This window comes from Cibotium barometz, chromosome 24, assembly GCF_041138505.1.
Source record: "Cibotium barometz isolate CiBa-2024 chromosome 24, ASM4113850v1, whole genome shotgun sequence".
NCBI classification, from domain to species: domain Eukaryota; kingdom Viridiplantae; phylum Streptophyta; class Polypodiopsida; order Cyatheales; family Cibotiaceae; genus Cibotium; species Cibotium barometz.
In genome coordinates, this window is record NC_141069.1 from 43,381,331 (window position 1) to 43,401,137 (window position 19,807).

Below are 19,807 nucleotides of genomic sequence, written 5' to 3' on the forward strand. Positions count from 1 at the left end.
ACACAAAAATTAGAAAGCATAAAAAGAATAAAGAAAAATATAAGATTTCTAACTTACATAAATTCTTGGGAGCTTTCCTTTGGCTTGATGGTTTGAGGGTTCTACTCTTGTTTGTAACAAGAGTGGCCACCAATCTTTAGAAGAGGGAAAGGTCAAAAACTAGTGAATTATTAAGAAATTCACAGTTCTTGGCTCTTGGGAGGAGTAGAGTAGCAGTGCATAAACACTATTATTTTTCAACAAAGGGGGAGGCTTCTATTTATAGGAAAAAGTGAGCTCCTAACCAAGCAAACTGATTCTAGAATTTTCCAATTTAGTTTGGTCAATTTTTGACCATTTTTAGGTCAGTTTAGCTTACTTTTTGGAACTAGACTTGACTTAGGAGAGAGGAGAGATGAAATATCTCAATTTTTTAAGATTTAAAACTCCATTACACATGTGAAGTAGGCGCCTCATTCATGAGGGGGGAATCCGCATTGTGAGGTGTCAAAAATCCATTTTTTAAGCTTTTCCTTTGGTCCTTAGTACTCTTCATCTTATGTGAGTATTTACTCATTTTTGGGAGGGATTTTCTTTATTTCTTCTATTTATCTTCTCCACACATTTAGATGAATTTGATTGGCCCCTCAAAACCTTAATTTGAAAATTTTCAAAAATCTGGACCCCTAGGACCCCTAGGATAAGGCCACTTGAAAATTATAGTTGATTTCTAATGCACCTTCTGAAAATCTTTTTGAACTTCTGTTTCAGGGGAACCTTTTTTAATAAGAAGAGATATTTTTCCATCCAAAAATATTTAAAAATCTGAATATTCTCTCTCTAGAATATTTTCTCTCTCTAGGTCAAAATAGGTAGAAACAAGATCTTTTATATTTATGAAGAGGGATTTGATTACAGGGGGAAGATGCTGGACATCTTGAGAGGCTAGGGAGGAATCTTACATTCTCTCCCATTTGAAAAACGCGAGATGTCCTCATCTCACAAACTGGGGGTAATCTCACAAAACAGATCGGCTTCTTTCTCCCAGGTGGCATCTCTTCAAAAGATAGAACTTCCATTTGACCAATAATTCTCTTAGAATTCTATTCCTGAGAATCTTTTGTCGAACATCAAGGATTTCTTCAGGTTGGAGTTCCATCTGTCCTTGGGTTGAAGAAGTTAAGATTTCATCACATCAAGCACATGATTCGGGCTTGGTACATACTTTTTAAGAAGGCTGACATGAAATACATTATGTACTTTGAGATGAGGAGGTAGAAGAAGCTCGTAGGCTAGTTCACCTACTTTCTTTGTAATCAGATATGGTCCACAATATCTGGGTGATAACTTCTTGTACTTCCCAAGAGATAGAGAACTTCTTTTGGGGCGTACTCGAATGAAGACCTATCTGCTTCTTCGAATTCTCTGTCAGTCCTCTTCTTATCTGCATACTGCTTCTGTCTATCCTGAGCAGCTTTTATATCTTTACAAATTGCTTGCATCTGCTGCTCCATGTCATCAAGCATCTGTCTGGACATCTCGACCCTAATCAATGGGTCAGACCAAGTTAACGGAGCTAAGCAATCTTGTCCATACAGAGCTTTGAAAGGGCTCATCCAAATACTTCGATGATAAGAAGCATTGTAGGCAAACTCGACTAGGTGCAGATAGCTTAGCCACTTATTGGATTCCCTGCCCCATAGCATGACCGAAGTATATCTTCGATTACTTGGTTCACCCTTTCAGTTTGACCATCGGTCTCAGTGTGTTAGGCTGTGAGATCCAAGAAAGTTCCTACTGCTTCAAAAAATGCAGTCCAGAATCTTGACGTGAATTTAGGGTCTCGATCACTTACTATTCTTCTAGGTAGGCCATGCAATCTGAAGATTTCCTTGAGAAACACTCTGGCCACATCCAATGCAGTGTAGGTTTCTTTTACTGGAATTAGATGGGCAACTTTGTTTAATCTATCAACTACCACTAAGATGGAGTTGTAACCTGATTACACTGAAGGTAGTCCAGTAATAAAATCCATACTGATACATTCCCACTTCATCTGGGGGATGTCTAAAGGATGTAACTTCCCATGCATTTTTGCTCTCTCGACGCCTTGACTTTTTGATAGGTCAGACATTGACATACATGATTAAGCACATCCTTTTTTAGACCAGGCCAAAAGAAGCTTTTCTTCACAGACATGTTTAGAATTTGTCCCTTGGTTCCCTCATCATTTGGGAATGCATAGCCTGCAATTATAATACATAATTCCATCATCCAAGCTGTACCCTTGAACTCGGTTCAACTCCTGTGGAGTTTTGCTTTTCTGCATAAGTAGGGTAGCAATAGGGCCAAAGAATCTATCCTGCATGATCTTCTTCTCTCTTGCTTCAATAATCAAAGGATTTGACACTATAGTAATTGCAAGCAAGGAGGCTTTTCTGCTGAGGGCATCTGCTACCACATTTTCTTTGCCTGGACGGTACTTGATTTCAAAATCAATTTCCTGCAGGGTTTGCATCCACCTTCTTTGGCGCATGTTGAGATCCTTCTGAGTGAAGATCCACTTTAAGCTCTGATGATCTGTCTCATCAAAGTGAATCTTTGACCCAGTAGGTAATGTCTCCCACAACTTCAGGGCATATACTACTAAAAGTAGTTCCATGTCGTGGACAACATAATTCTTTTCACGCGTTCTGAGTTTTTGGGATTCACAGGCCACTGCATGACCTGACTGCATGAGTGCACCTCCCAGGGCAAAACCACTAGCATTAGTTACTACCTCAAAGGGTAGAGAGAAATCTGGCAGCTTCAGAACGGGATTGGTTACCAAGGCAGCCTTGAGCTTATCAAAATCACTCTGGCACCTGGTAGACCATTGAAACGGAATATTCTTCTTGAGAAGATTAGTTAGGGGGGAAGCTATGAGAGCATAGTTTGGTATAAAAATTCTATACGAACCAATCAATCCCAAGAATCATCTGACTTCTTTCACTGTCTTTGGTTCAAGCCAATCTATGACTGCTTGGACTTTTGCGGAATCTAGAGTGTGGAATCTAGAGAAATTTCATATTTTGATACCAGAAAGCCCAAGTATTCGACATGGTTGGCCGAGAAAGTGAATTTGCTCTTTTTGGCAAAGAGTTGGTGCTTCCTTAAAATCTCAAGAACTTTTTTGACATGAGCTTCATGGTCAGCTGCAAGGCTTTGAGTAAATCAGAATATCATCAAAGAAAACAAGAATAAAATCATCCAAGTATTCTCTGAGAATATCTTGCATTAAGCGATTGAATGTAGCTGGGGCATTTGTCAATCCAAACAGCATGACAGTGAATTCATAATGCCCATACCGAGTATTGATGGCTCTCTTCGGGATATCTTGCTCATTAATCTTGATCTGATAATACCCTAATTTGAGATCTATCTTTGTGAAGATCTGGGCTCCACTTTGCATCCAGAACAATTCTGGGGATAAGATACTTATTCTTAACTGTCAGTTGATTTAGACCTCTGTAGTCCACACAGAGTCTTAGCGTTCCATCTTTCTTTTTCTGAAAGAGAACTGGCGCACCCCAAGGTGAAACACTGGGTCTTACAAACCCTTGTTCCAACAGCTGTCTAAGCTGTTCCTTGAGTTCGATGGCCTCAGGAACTGGCATTTTGTATGTGCGCAGGGCTATTGGCTGAGCTCCTAGGGTCAATTCTATCACATGATCTACTTCTCGAATTGGAGGCATCTCTGTTAATTCTGTTGGGAATAAATCCTCATATTCACTTAACCATTTAAATTCTTTAGCTTTTAACTTTGAGTCTACCGGATTCATTTTGACAAGATAAATGCACTGCTTCTTTCTAAGTCCTTTTAGTAACTTAGAAGTTTTTACTAACTGCTGCAGACTAGGGGATCCTGAAATTCCGGTTCCTTGAACTTTGTTTCCGTGAAGGTCACGGAAGGAGATGGTTCCATTATGACAGTGAATGTCAGCTTGATTTTTGTGGAGCCAATCCATTCCAAGGATCCCGTCAAAAACTCCCAAAGGTATAACTCTCTCTGAACTGACAGTCAGTTAAATTCCTATCTAGATTGAACTGAATACGATCTGTTTCAAGGTGAGTGAAAAGAATCTTCCCACTTGCCAATTCAACTTGCATAGGTTTCCCTGATTTCTGATCTAAGACTAGCTTACGCAAGCATCCAAGGGAAATGAAAGAATGAGTACTGCCTGAATCAATCAAAAGCTTTAAAGGCTTACCTTGATACTTAGCTAGAGTATTGATGACGGAGAATTGACGATTTGGCCCTTGGTTTTCAATTGCAGCATAAATCTGTTCTCTTTCCTCCTCCACTACTTCTGCAATTGTGACTGCTCTGGCTGCTGCAGTCTAAGGCGGAACTCTTTCTCTTTGGTTGCCCCAGTTCTGGGAAGGAGTTCTGAGGCTACTCTGGATAGAGGTAGACGGCTGAGCTGGAGTTCTCTTGGGATTTCCCTGATTCTGGTGCGGGGGACCCTGATTGGACTGATAAGAAGGAGCCTGTCTCAGGGCTCTGGGACCCTGGCTTCCTTGGCCCACAGAAGGAGAGGGGCAATCCTTGAGCTGGTGCCCAAGTCCTTGGACATCTGAAGCATCTGTTCTCGCTTCGGTCTTCCCTTTGCATTCTGGAGAGAGCCGGAGTTCTGGAGAATGTACTTCGGGGGAAAGGTCTTCCTTTATTTCTGAAGCTTCCCGTCTCCACATTCTGGTTAGAACCTTGGTGTCTCTTTGGAGGCGGAAAGTTGGAAGAACTTCCCGGTGTCTGAAATCTCTTGAAGGATGAGGGAGCTAGCTTTGGCGGGACTTTTACGATGAAGACCTTGGCAAAGTCCTTCGCCATTCTGACAGCTTCTGCCATGGACACTGGCTTGGCATTTTTGACCAGTGTGTCCAAGGGTTCGTTCATCCCCCGAATAAACCTGGCCATGAGTTGATCTTCATCTAGAGGTGGTGAATATTTGAGTACAAGAGCAAAGGCCTGGTGATATTCCTTAATGGTTTTGCTCCCCTGCTTTAGCTCTAAGAATTTGTTCATTTTGATTTCCAAAAATCTAGGGGGACAAAATCTCTTTCTCAAATAGGTTTTAAGGTCGAGGTCCAGGACTGAGTATTTCTGTCTAGACGGTTGGTGTCACAGTGGTTCCTCCATGCTACCCTGGCTGTTTCCACTATTTTCAGCCTGGCAAGAGCCATTTTGCTCCGCTCATTGTAGCCCATGACGTCAAAATATTCTTCCATGGCTTCCACCCATTTCTCCATAGCCTCGCCCAGGTTCTCCCCTTCTCCTTTGAAGGGTCCTGACTGAATCCTATGAAGAGCCTTGCAAACATCAGGGTCAAGCTCGTCATCTTCAGAGAGAGGGTTTGGCTGACGGCCACGGTTTCCTCGTCTCATGATTCTGCCAAAAATTTATATATTATTAAATTTTTATTTTGATATCATCCACGATATCCTAAGACTTAAGAGGTTCGGAAAACAATTTCTTAAACAAGACAATGATCTTATTGGAGATCTATGACATATGTCCGATAATAGATTTTTCTTTCTCAGATCATCCATAAACAATCACTTATACAATAGGGAATTTTTCTCCAGAAAACATTTCTTTATTTATATAAAAGTTGCAATCTGTACATAGAGCAGCTCGGTTCCAGAATTCAAAATCTCCTCTCGGGAGACGCATAAGATGGCCATAGCCATGCGCCCTGATACAAACGTTCACTTACTGACAAGGGAGCTATTATCTTCTCCTTAGGAATAAAACAACTAAGAGTTTGTAGACTTGGCATGAAAGTGTGAAATTCTGAGGCGTCGAATGATATAGAATGACACCACGCACCATTTGCAGCTTTAACAGAATCATTGCCAATGAGAGGTTCTGCCACAGCATTGCACTGCCGGTTACAAGAGGAGTGTACATACTACCCTGCAAACCACTTATGTTGTTGTCTCTCTGCTGGGTCACGACTAGGATAAAGAAGGGCTGATTTTAAGAATGAGAGAGGGGGAAAGCCTTTGAAATAAAAATAAATCTTCTATGCATCTTTCTATGCATAAATTCAATTTTAATGAGAATAACACTTTTGAAATAAAAATAAATCTTCTATGCATCTTTCTATGCATAAATTCAATTTAATGAGAATAACACTTTTGAAATAAAAATAAATCTTCTATGCATAAATTTAATTTTAATGAGAATAACATTTTTGAAATAAAAATATTTTTTCTATGCATCTTTCTATGCATAAGTTCAATTTTAATGAGAATAACTCTTTTGAAATAAAAATAATTTCTTTTAGAATGCACAAACGGTGGGGACTACTCTTTTAGAATAACTTAATGATAAACTTTAGTTCCACAAAATTTAAGAAAATTTTGCCATAACCTCCTTTGTATGGTTGACCATTTCTCAATTTTTACATTCTAATATCAATTTAAAATGAGTCCCAATTTGAAGTAAAGTACTCTAATCTACTCAATTTTCACTTTCTAAAGAGTAAACAATAAGAAAAGTTAAAATCAATTTATTTGTTACTCATTTTAGGATAGAGAAAGGCTGAATTATTAAAGGAAGAGAAGGGGGTGGCCTTTTAATCAAAGCATAATATCCATATTCACATTAAAAAAGTAAGAATTAGAAAACCATAGATTAGAATTTAAAAAAAAAGTAGAATTTTTAACTTACATGGAGTTTTTGTGAGCTTAACTTTGGCTTGAGGGATTGAGGGTTCTACTCTTGTTTGGATCAAGAGTTGCGACCAATTCTTTGTAGAGGATTTAGTCAAAAACAATTGAATTATCAAGTGAATTCAATGTTTTTGGCTCTGGGGAGGAGTAGAGTAACAGTGCATAAACACTGTTAACCTTTTACAAAGGGGGAGGCTTCTATTTATAGGAAAAGGTGAGCCTCTAAGCAAGCAAATAGATTCTAGAATTTTCTAGATCAGTTTGGTCACTTTTTGACCATTTTTAGGTCAGTTTAGCTTACTTTTTGGATCTAGTTGAAACAGGAGAGAGAAGAGATGAAAATATCTCATTATTTACGAGTTTAAAACTCCTCCACACATGTGAAATAGGTGCCTCCTTCATGAGGGGAATTTCCCACATTGAGGTGTAAAAATTGCATCATTTCATCTAAATATCTCTTCTTTTTTAACTAATAACCTTGTCCTTAGTCAACTCTTCATCTTAAGTGAGTATTTACTCATTTTTGGAGAGATTTTCTTTTATTCTTTAATTTTTCTCCTCCCTACATTTGGATTTATCTCCTCCCTACATTTGGATTAATCTTATTGGTCCATAGGAACCTTAATTGGAGCCCAATTCAAAAATTTCTGAAAATCTGGACCCTTAGGCTAAGGTCCTTTTTACCTATTTTTAATTAATTCCAATTGCACATTGGAAAGTTTTTTTGACTTTTTGTTTCAAGGGAAACCATTTTAGACACTAGGAGGATTTTTATATCAAAAAATATCTCAATTTTAAATTACCTCCCTCTAGATATTTTCTCTCTCTAGGCCAAAACAAGGTAAAAGAGGATCTTTCTTTTATTTCAGAGAGGGGAATAATTATAAGATTAGAAGGGGAGGTGCTTACACCTGCACATACAAATGTCCATTCACTGTTCACAAAAGATTTGCACCCTTTGCACACTCTATGAGCAGCATCCGCCATAAGTAATATTGTTCACCTACACTCAGACTAACATTATACATACGTCCAATCATATTTTCCCTTTTCCTTTTAGTCCATGAGCGAAGAGTCGAATTCCACACCTACTTACAAGGGAAATCAACATACAATAAGCTATTTGCATCCACATACAATTGATTAGCTTTGAGAACCATTCGGTGAGAGATGCTCTTTGGTTTCTGTCACAACTAATCACATCACGCAAGTCATCCTGGGTGGTAATTAAAAAGCACATTATTGTGCATTGGGAGATGAACATGTAACCTTTGTATATATCGGACTTTTCATCGTCGTGCAAATCATACTGATATATGCACCAGCATGCCTTTGAAGCAAAAATGTACCATACATCCAAATATTGACTAACCTCATCAATAACCCCATTTCTGTCTTAAAACTCTATAGTAGCTCTATCATGTCCTTTGTATACATACTTATACAAATACTTTACAGCTGTAATGGTAGAGCATACTTCTATGTTAATATGGGCTTTGTATCTCAAAGAGAGAAAAGGGTTATATGGAACAACCCATCGACTATCCACCCTATGATCCTTTACCTGGATGAAACTACCATCATCTTGTCACATGTAAGTTGGATACCCATTGTCATCAACGGTAGTAGTATCGTAAAAATTTCGAGAATACCGATGTTTGCAACTCCCATTAACCATGCAAGGAGAGAAAATATTCAGTTCACCACATGGTCCATGGTCATTGCAATGACTAATTATGTTGTACAACTTTGGAAACATCACCTTGTCACCAGGAAGTTCAGCACATACCAACATATCATAATGAGGGATCTCGATCGGTTTACTTCCACTTTCCAATATTAATAATATATGTGCCAAGCCTCTTTTTTGAAATTCAATAATAGAAACAAAACCCAATACGGTTCCAAATATTGATTTTTTCACCAATAAGTGCACCATGTCCTTATGCTTCTCATAAAAGACCCGTGCAATCAAGTCGGGTCGATCTTGGGCAACCTGACCTGGCAATAAAGCATTGGTTATTTCATCCCACTTGGGATTGCAAGTAAAGGTGATAAATAGGTCAGGTTTACCCATCTTTTAACAATAGCCATTGAATCTTGGTACAATTGATGCATATATCTAGGCCCCCCAGTATATGTAGATGGTAGTACCACCCTGCGTTCAGCAATGCCTGCTGCAAAGACTCTATTAACCCCATCACTTAAATTAACCATATCTGCAAGACCCTGGTATACTTCAGCACGCAATGCTTTCTGGTTATTGCATATCCATACCAATCTAGATTCTTCCATGCTACTATATGCATCCACAATGTACTGTTGTGTTTAAGGGCTGAATATTGGATGATATTTTTGTCTAAAACCTTAGTCTTTTAAATTGTCATAATCGGATGTAGTGTGAAGTGTCCTTTAAAATCTGGTTGGAAGTTAGAAAGTCGTGTGAAGTAGTTTTTGGGGATATATAGTTATTTTGGCGTAGAAGTTGACACACATGTAATCGCTGAGGAAGAAGAATGATGTTTGTAAGCAGTTGGCAGTTTTTGTTTGTCAAGTTATTTGTCAGTCATGTTTCCTCTTTGATGTACTTCTGTAATATGAATTTCTGAGGATGAAATGGAGTTTCTATTCACAGAGTAACTTGGCATGTGTGAGTTATTTCTGATTGTGTTTGAGTGAGAAATCTGTCAGTTCATTTATCAGAAAGTCTGTGTTTTGTAGAGGGTTGAGGGAAATGTAGTTTACAAGAAACACTGGCGATCACGGTGCTTGTGATGGATTTTCATGTACGGGTTCATTTTCTTCTGTGTGAGGGCGAGTGTCGAAGCAAAGATGAAGTGGTTAATGGGGATGACGGTTAGAATTTTTTTTCAAATATGGGATAATTGTGATGGGTGTTTGAATTCGATCTGGAGGAGTCAGCAGAATCATCTCATTCATACTTTACAGTAGCAAGGCGATTAGGTTCGCAGCTTAGGGGAGATGACCAAGAACAGGAGTTGCCGGAAGAAGGTGGCGATAGGGGAATGTCAACAGATGGGTTTGAAGAGGAGACAGAGCACGGTTCAGCGAATTCAGGTGAAGCAGTGGCACAGTTATCAGGGAGTTTTCCATAATTATTAGCCACAGCAGCAATACAATGGGCATTATTGCCTAGGAGAAGGTTGCGGTTCAATCCTTTAGAGGGAAGAAGTACTGCAAGGCGGTTACCCCAAAATCAACCTCTTAATATGGCCACAGCGGCTAGAGCAGATTTACATGTCAAATTCGGGAGCTTTTCAGGGAAGTCTAAAGAAGACCCTAATTGCCATGTGGCTCAATTCGAGACCAGATGGCAGGCGAGAGGATTTGCTGGAGTATATGATGTGCAAGCAAAGATGCGCCAGTTTGAGGCATCATTGGAGGGAAAAGACATGCAATGGTTTAGCAATTTTGCTGCAGGGCATTTTGTGGATTATGATGCATTAAGGATTGCATTTCTGAATCGGTTTCAAAAGGAGAAGACAGCAAATGATGTGCTGACAAACTTAAAGGTGTAAAGCAGAAGAAGATGTTTGTGGAAGATTATGCATAGAAGTTTAATTGGTATGTGTGAAGGCTCACAATACAGGAAAGGCCTATAGATGAGATGTTGGCAGCATACTTTGTGAAAGGATTGAGAAAAGAGTTGCGGAATGTAGTCGCAGGTGTTGATGTTGCGGGTGGAATGGATGCACTAATAGATACTGCCACTAGAGCGGAGAAAAGATTTGGGTTAATAGGCTCGAGTTCAGGAAAGAGGCATTATAAGGATAGGAAGAAGGGTAAGTCGAAGGGGAAAAGGAAGAAGAAGTCAAGTGATGAAGATTTGGATGACGATTCAGAGTTAGATTCTAATACAGATTCGGATACGAATTCGGGATCAAGTAGTGATGATGATTCGAATAGTGATTCGGAGTTAGATGATGAGGAGGATAAGAAAAAGAAACATAAGAGGAAGTCAGGTAAGAAGTCAAAGGAGAAGACAAAGAGTACGTCAGTGGAAAAGGCAGTGGAAAAGAAATTAAAGCAGATGGGAATTCAGAAGGAATTAGGAAGCAAGATAGATCATTGTGAAATTTGTCTCAAGGATGGTCATAAGACAAAAGATTGCTGGTACAATCCAAATTTTAGGGGAGCAGTTCCAGAAAGAATACAGCAGAAGATGCAGCAAAATGTGACACAGGCTCATGGGATTTTTCCGAAAGCATCGGACCAATAGAGGCCATTCAATTATCAAGAACACCATATTGGGGAATATGGGAATTTCCCACAAGTTTGGGACATGTGGTCAAAAGTTTGGATTAACCATAACTTGAACACCACTAATCCAAAATGAGCGCTTTATAGCTCTTTAGATTCCATTTTTCAAGCGCTTTCCAACGATAGGTCATATGATAGGGTTTTGAGAAACTTACAAACATGTTATCCATGTCCCCTTTTTTAAGTATTCAAAAATGGGAATTGGAAAATTCCCAAATTCACTAATATGGTGTTCAAGGATGGCAGAGGCAGCAGCATCCATATTTGAATTGGAGACTACCAGGGAGACCACAATTCAGGGAAAATTTCAATCAAGGAGGATGATCAAGGTTTGGAGGATGGCAGAATTCTAGACCACCATGGGGAGGAAATTGGAACCAGCCAAGGCTGGCCTCAACAGCAAAATTGGCAACAATTGGAATCAGCAAGGTTGGAATCAACAGAATTGGAATCCGCAAAGATGGAATCGGCAAGGGTGGAATCAACCAAGACCTACTCAGTACCTCAGTTGCCTGCACCACCTGTTCAGCAAGCGAAAATAAATAAACCTCCGAAAGCAATTTGGTGAATGTGGAGATTTCTCAGGAACATGGAGTAAAGGAAGTGTTGGCAGAATGTGCACCTGCATGTGATTGTTCTCAATGTGGCATACAGGATTCGGAAATGCTGGGGTTACACGGTCTAAAGCAAGGTTGAAGTCACCATTAGATTGGGAGGAGCAGAAAGTTGTTCGTGATGAAGTAGCAGAGGGGATTATGGAAGCACACGATGATGAACACATTTAGAAGAAAAGGAAGAAGTCATTGAAAAGGATGGAGAATAAGGGGGAGAAATTCGAAGCACTGTTTCAAGAGTTATTGAATACTCCTATGCATTTTACATTGGATCAGTTGCTTTCGTTGGTCCCAATTTTCAGGGATCGACTTTATTCGGCCATGGGAAAGTCAAAGGTTGCAGAAATAATGGATGTTTTGGACTAGAGTGTGGGAAGCCATCAGATTAGTCCTGAAGATGTGGATTTCACTGTTCCAACGGTTCCACTGGATTTTGACAATCGGCGGTTTTCAAAGGTCTTATTGGATGGCAGATCTGGAGTAAACATTTTGTCAGAATCAGAATTCTTGAAGATGAAGAATGTCAAATTGGAGCCAGCGCCATTTCAAGTAGTAAGGATGGCAGATCAGAGCAGCAGAGTTCAACCACTTGGGATGTTGAGAAGACAATCTCTTACAATACAAGGATCATTGCAGTTTCCAGCAAATTTTGTTGTTTTAAAGATGAAAGATGCAGGGAATGCTTACTCAATGTTGTTGGGAAGCCATGGTTTAAAATTGCAAAGCTTAAGCAAGATTGAGAAAAGAATGAGGTTACATTAAAGAAAGGCAAGAAAGTTGTCATATTACCAATGGGATCTAGAGAAGAGTTGTCAAAGTCAGTGAAGCCAATGATGGCTCAGCCGATTAATTTGGCAGAAGAAGTTGAGGATGATGAGGAAGACTATTTTTTGGCAGCTAACCCAACAATAGTTCTAGTTTTTGAAGTGGATGTGGAACGGATCCTGGATAAGTATGTCATCCATAAGACACAGGAGGAAGTGTTTTGTCAATTAGCAAAAAGCAGTTTTGGACAGGTGTCACAATTGAAGTCAGCAGAACATGATGGAGATGAAAAGGTGGATGTAGCTGATGAGGATGCAGATATTGAACCAAAGGAAGCAATTCTTAGAGAAGAGTTTCTGTATGACAAATTGATGGACAAAGTTTCCAGAGTTAAGGAGGATGACTTACAAGATCTAAACTTAGGATCAGCAAAAAATCTGAAGGTTGTCAAAGTCAGTGTCAATTTGGATGAGGAGTTCAAAGGTGATCTGAAGAAATTGCTGCAGGAGTTTATGGATGTGTTTGCTTGGGAATATTCTAATTTGAAGGGTATGGATCCTCAGGTGTACAAACATCAGATTAATCTCAAGGAGGATGCGGTGCCAGTTATTCAAACAGGTCAAGCAAGAGTTGGATAAACTTCTGAATGTGGGTTTCATCATACCAGTAGATAAAGCAGAGTGGTTATCACCAATTGTGGTGGTGCCAAAGAAGTTGGGCAAAATCCGTGTGTGTGTGGATTACAGAAAAGTGAATGCGGAAACCATTGCAGATCCATTTCCATTGCCATTTATTGATTCTGTTTTGGATGATGTTGCAGGGCATGAAATGTATAGTTTTCTTGACGGATTTTCTGGGTATAATCAAATTCCAATGGCAGATGAGGATATCCAGAAGACAGCATTTATCACTGAATGGGGAGCATTTGCTTACACAGTAATGAGTTTTGGTCTGAAAAATGGACCACCTTCATTTTCAAAAGCAGCTTTTAAAACATTTGAGCCATACTTGACAGAGTTCATGCGGATTTTAATGGATGACTTTTTAGTCTTTGGAGAAAAGGTTAAGCATATGGAATATTTGAGGAAGTGTTTTGAAAGGTGCAGGATGTTTAATCCACACAAGTGTGCGATTGCAGTTCAAAAAGGAAAGTTACTTGGTCGCATTATTTCGCAGGATGGGATGTCAATTGATGTTGACAAAATAAGTGCAATTCAGAAGGCAGCAGCACCAGATAATTTGAAGGCAATGATGTGGTTTGTTGGTCAAATTAAATGGCATAACCGTTATCTGAGATATTTGGCAGATGTAAGTGCACCTTTGAGTCATTTGACAAAGAAGGATGTGGATTTTGTGTGGGGTGATGCTCAGGAAAAAGCTTTTCAGATCATTAAGAAGATGTTGGTAGTATCACCTATTCTTCAACCACCAAATTGGGAGTTGCCTTTTCATGTTTATGTGGATGCATTGGATATAGCAATTGGAGCTGTTTTGATGCAAGAGAAGGTTAAGGGATGGTTTAGACCAGTGTACTATGCAAGTAGGATGCTGAAGCTAGCTGAAAGGAAATACACTGTCACAGAGCGTGAAGCTAGGGGGATGATTTTTGCATTGGAAAAATTCAGACACTATTTGTTGGGGAATAAGGTTGTCTTTCATGTTGACCATCAAGCTCTGTTGTTTCTGGTAAAGAAGCCAAAGTTGGAAGGGAGGCTTGCAAGATGGATGCTTTTGTTCAAGAATTCGATTATACAGTGGTACATACTCCAGGAAATCAACATGCAGTGGCGGATTATTTGAGTAGGCTGGAAAATGTGTTGGAGACACCAGGAGTGTCAGATGAATTGCCAGATGCAGAATTGTTTCAGGCGGAAGGACATTCATATGACAACTGGTATGATCAAATGGTACAATTTTTGACAGATGGGGTGTTAACTTTTAACATGACAGCGGATCAGAGGAAGAAATTTGCCTTAAGAAGTAGGGCATTTTTGATAATTGCGGAGCTTTGTAAGAAGAGGAGCGGATCAAATCATTCGCAGATGTGTTCGGGATGAAGAGCAGAAGGTGGTTTTACAAGAAGCTCACTTTGGAGTAGCTGGAGGTCATTTTTCAGGAGTTACGGGGCAGAAAATTATGCAAGCAGGTCTTTGGTGGCCATTACTGTTGAGGGATGCTCATACATTTGCTAGAGAATGTGTTCAATGTCAAAGAATGGGGCAACCAACATCGATGGATCGGATGCAAGATCATCCAGTATTACCTCTTGAACCATTTCAAAAGTCACGACCTTGATTTTGTTGGGCCAATAAAGCCAAAATCCAAGAGGATAGGAGCAAGGTACATTTTGGTTGCAACTGATTATGCCACAAAATGGGTAGAAGCAGTGGCTTTGAGGGATAATAAAGCAGCAAGTGTGGCTAGATTTTTGTACAAGATCGTGACTAGGTTTGGATGCCCAATAGAATTGGTGTCCGATCAGGGTGTGCATTTTTTGAATTCAATTATCAAGGAATTGACATCCAAGCATATGATTCTTCACAAGAAGTCTACTCCATATCACCCACAAGCAAATGGGCAGGCGAAAAGCACAAATAAGGTGCTGATGAGGATTTTAAAGAAAATTGTCTCAGAAAATAGAGCTGATTGGGATGACAAGCTAGAGCATCATGGTCATTCCGGACAGCATACAAAGTGGCAACAGGTATGACACCATTCAAACCGGTTTATGGAATTGAAGCAGTTGTTCCTAATGAGTATGTGATACCTAGTTTGAGGCTAGCAGTTTAGCATAGATTGAGCCCAGAGGATTCAGTATTGCACAGGCAAAGGGCATTATTGAAATTGGAGATTGAAATTGGAGGAGGATAGAATTCACAGTGCATATGTGGCAGAAGTAATTCAACAAAGAAGACAAGCATGGATGACAAGATAGGTGAAGTTCAAGATTTTTCAGAAGGGTGATTGGGTAATGATGTATAATTCAAAGTTGGGACCACACCCAGGAAAGTTGAAGCGCAGATATTTTGGGCCATATCAGATTGTGGAGGAATTAGGCCAGGGAACTTTCAGATTGAGGGAATTCTAGAATGGATGATTAACAGGGCTAAAGATATTGCTGTGAGACATGTGGCAGTTGATTTTGGATCTGTAGAGCGGAATCAGATTGGGATGTCGGATTTTCGGATGGCTGAAGTGTTTAAGGTACCAAATGTGCAAGGGTCAAAATTGAAGAAGATTTCAGATTCTGTCATGAAAGGTGAGTTTGGGCCGCCAGAAGGAACCATGATAGCTGCTACCTCACTTCCTATAGGGAACAAGTATTTCCATGAGGTTGATCGAGCTTCAATGTGATGACCATTCTCAAATCTACATGTGGACTTGACAGCAACATTTCTCTCATTGAACGAAGTGTACATGCATATGGATTATGTACATACATCATTGTTTGCAACCTTTCAATAATGTTATGATTTAAAGAGGGCATCCCATGAAGTCTATTCTCTAATTCATGCTTTGTATCATACACATAAAGCTGAGCAAATCGAGGAGCCGCATCTTGGGTTTCATCAGGCATGACAAAACCAACACGATGATAGGTGGTACCATGGATTCGAAAATTGAATACTCCTCCTCCCCTAGTGAACTGACTATCCAAGTGAACACCCAGTGAAATGAATGCCAAGGCATTATTATAAGAGCGTATATTCATTCTGTATTCCTTACTTGCATTATCATTACCACGCAACAACTCCACCAATGCAGGAGGTGGATTTTCCAATGGTAGTAAAGAGACCTTCCCACTTCCACAACAGTGTTTGCCCACATATTCTCCAAGCTTTCTTGATGCCCCACACTTCCAAATTATTGCACCTCAAAAATGGCACTTGTAAGAAAGGCCTCCTAATGAGTAAAGAGTACAATCTCCAGAATATACCACCATAGTTGTTGGGTGCTTGTTTTGAGGCAAAGAAAACACCCGCCTTATAGAGTGACATTCAGATTTAATATCTTGCACATCACCAACGATAAAAGTTATAGATTGGAAATTATGATCCATAGGTAGCTCATTTAAATCAAATGAGAAAGGGCGTCATGCCAAATCTCTATGTGTCTGAGAATTGTGATGTTCATTGATAGGTTCTTGAAGAACCGTAACATTGAGAATTGTTATGTTTCTTGATTCCAAGTGGATTCTGCCATGGGGTTCACTATGCTCCTCATTTTCAACCCTTCCAAATGTTTTAATTCTAGCTATGTTAAAGTGATCCGTAAAATTAGCAACATTTTATTTTCAAATGCAAGTCCTTGTCCGTGACCATTTATGGGTAAGTCATGCATCTTGGATCCAAAATTTGAAGTCGATGAACTTGGTTCGAACTCAAGTATGTATAGCTCCTAGCCATCTTCAATCTCCTTCGAAACACAAAATAACAAATACTATTTTTCTTAACTTCAAACAACATAATACTTGAGATAGACAAAGAGAGAGATAATGACATAGATAGACAGTGATATATATATATATATATATATATATATATAAAAGAGAGAGAGAGAGAGAGAGAGAGAGAGAGAGAGAGAGAGAGAGAGAGAGAGAGAGAGAGAGAGAGAGAGAGAGAGAGTGAGATAAAGGAAGTCGGAGTTGAGACATACTGAGAGATGGAAAATAAGAGCGCGAAGACAAAATAGAAGACAATAATATTAAATTTGAGAAAATAGAAATTTCATATATATCGCCAAAATGACGAGCCAAATCTAAAAGTTGGAACACAATTTGACCCTTGATAAAAAAACATCATCCCTCTCACAAAATCTCTAAGCAACTACCTTGGCTTCTAAAATAGGGCACATCTTTTTGAACATGCATGTTCTCCATGAAAGAAATCATGTCTAGTTGGTTTGCCTCCATGCGACCACTACTATCATGGACACAATGGAGATGATGAGTCAACTCATCTCTTAATGTATCTCCCCTTTGGCTACCACTTCCATGAATCTCATCCCAAAGGGCATCTAAGTACTCCTTGTTGCAAGCAACTGAATTTTTCTCGGTGTGGTCGCATGTATCCAAAATAGTTTGTAGACGTTTAGAGCTTGCTTGTCCAGATGGAGACCTTGACCGAGCAAGGTGTTTTGTAGCTCTAACATTTATCAACTCGGGCAGCGTAGACAAAGCTACTTCTTCATTGGAAGAATCATCCACAGCCACTACATCTTTAGAGCGGTTGTTATCATTTTGAAGCTCCATTTGCTAAAATCCAAAATTAATATCATAAAGCTCTACAATTATCTCTATGTATCTTTGCCAACATATACCTAACCCTAGTAACCTACATGTATACCGCAACAAAAAGAAGAACACAGTGACATATATAATTGTCTATGAAAGGTTTTTTTGCTTTTTTTAAGAATGTTTATCAATTAATATAAATGCATATATTCTCCAAGGCTACTACAATTTGAATATTCTATATATTCTGAACAATTGCAAAGGCAGAAGTCCAAAAATAATAGGTTTCTAACATATCAATATTACACTAATATTTGCAATCAGATTATCAACCACAAACACTCATAAGACAAAAAGAGATATAAAAAGTATCTTGATGTACACAATCCTCTCTCTCTCTCTCTCTCTCTCTCTCTCTCTCTCTCTCTCTCTCGGTAATCCTCACTCTATGCATCCCTTTTTAACACAAAAATTGAGAGAGACAGTGATGGCATCAAAAGAACTAATCTCAAGTTGAAGAGAGAATTATACTCGAAAGCAACAACTTTGATTCAATGGTCCTTGTGCTTGCTTCTACACATTCACATACAAATACATATAAAATAACAAACTTATGATCTCTCTATTTTTTTCACCCTCTCCGAACTATATTTCACACCGAATACAGAATAAAGTGCAATAATAACTATTGGTGTATTTCATGCGTGTAAGAGAGAGAGAGAGAAAGAGACAGACAGAGAATCAAACATACAAAAGGAGAGAGAGAGAGAGAGAGAGAGAGAGAGAGAGAGAGAGAGAGAGAGAGAGAGAGAGAGACGACCCATCCATCAATAATCTTAAATCTTATTACATTATCTTTACCAACTTTTTCAATGGAATGCATTTCAATATTTCCCCAAAAATGAAGTGCTTTTCCTCGGAGCTCCCACATCTACTACCCACAATGTAAAAGCCATCTAATAATCCCAATGCCTCTTTGATTAAAAGGAGCTTGAGATTGTCATCTAGCCTATAAGGGTCTAAGACCATATAAATATATCGAGGATTAATATCATCCCACCTATCAAAGCCAAGAACTTCCCATTTTGGGCTACAATGATATCCAAAGAAGCCCAATTGTGGCATCTCCTCAAAGAAGATCGTATCCAACTATTGTCATAGGCCAACTTCAAGATATTTAATGACATGAAACATAATCAAGATATATATTAATAACAATCATGATCTTTTTCATACTTAGAGATAGTAAGAAAGATTAAAAAATACTCATACAATCTACCACCAATGGTTACTAAACAATAACACAACCATATTTATTTTCGAAAGAGCTTATGCTTTGGGACACATTTGATAACCTCATCGAATACTTGTCGTGCTTGATCTCTATCACCATGGACATTATAGTCTATTTCATAACGATCAATCAAGCCCATGCTTTCTTGAATAATCATGAGCGTAATATTTTTATCTAATTTATCTGAATCTAATCGTATAGTAATTTGGAAAACATCGTTCCAATTAACAACATAAACCGGCCACCAACTTGGAACATGGAAATAACGACGCTCAAACTAGGCAACCAAATTCACCCTTTCCTCATAGGAAAGAGTGCTTCTCATATCCTAAAAAAATGCATGTCACCTCTTCCATCTATCAATCATACATACAATTATATAAGTAAGTAGAAGCATGAATACTATATACGTCGATGTGTGTCAAATATACTAATGCGAATACATTATGTGTGTACATGGATGTTTGGACCTATACATTTGGATGCTTAACCTTTGTGTGTGTACATGTGTGTTTAATTAAAGACACATAAGTACACACCCTTTTTCTTGCTGTGTGAGAGTGTTCGAGAGTTTCCCTAACCAATCCATTCTCCCTAGGTGTAAGTGCAACTTGGATTCTTAAAAACCTACTATACAAAACATATGGCACAATGCACTCTACAAAGATAACACACATAAATCCTCCCAACGAACAAAAAAACTTAAGGCACACAAAAAAAACCCTACCTTTCTTTTACTCACACACACACACACACACACACAACAACCCCCCCCACACACACACACTCTCTCTCTCTCTCTCTCTCTCTCTCTCTCTCTCACACACACACACACACACACACACACACACACACACACACACACACACACACACACACACATGCCGTTTCAAAATTTAAAAAAATATATTTTTAAAATTTATA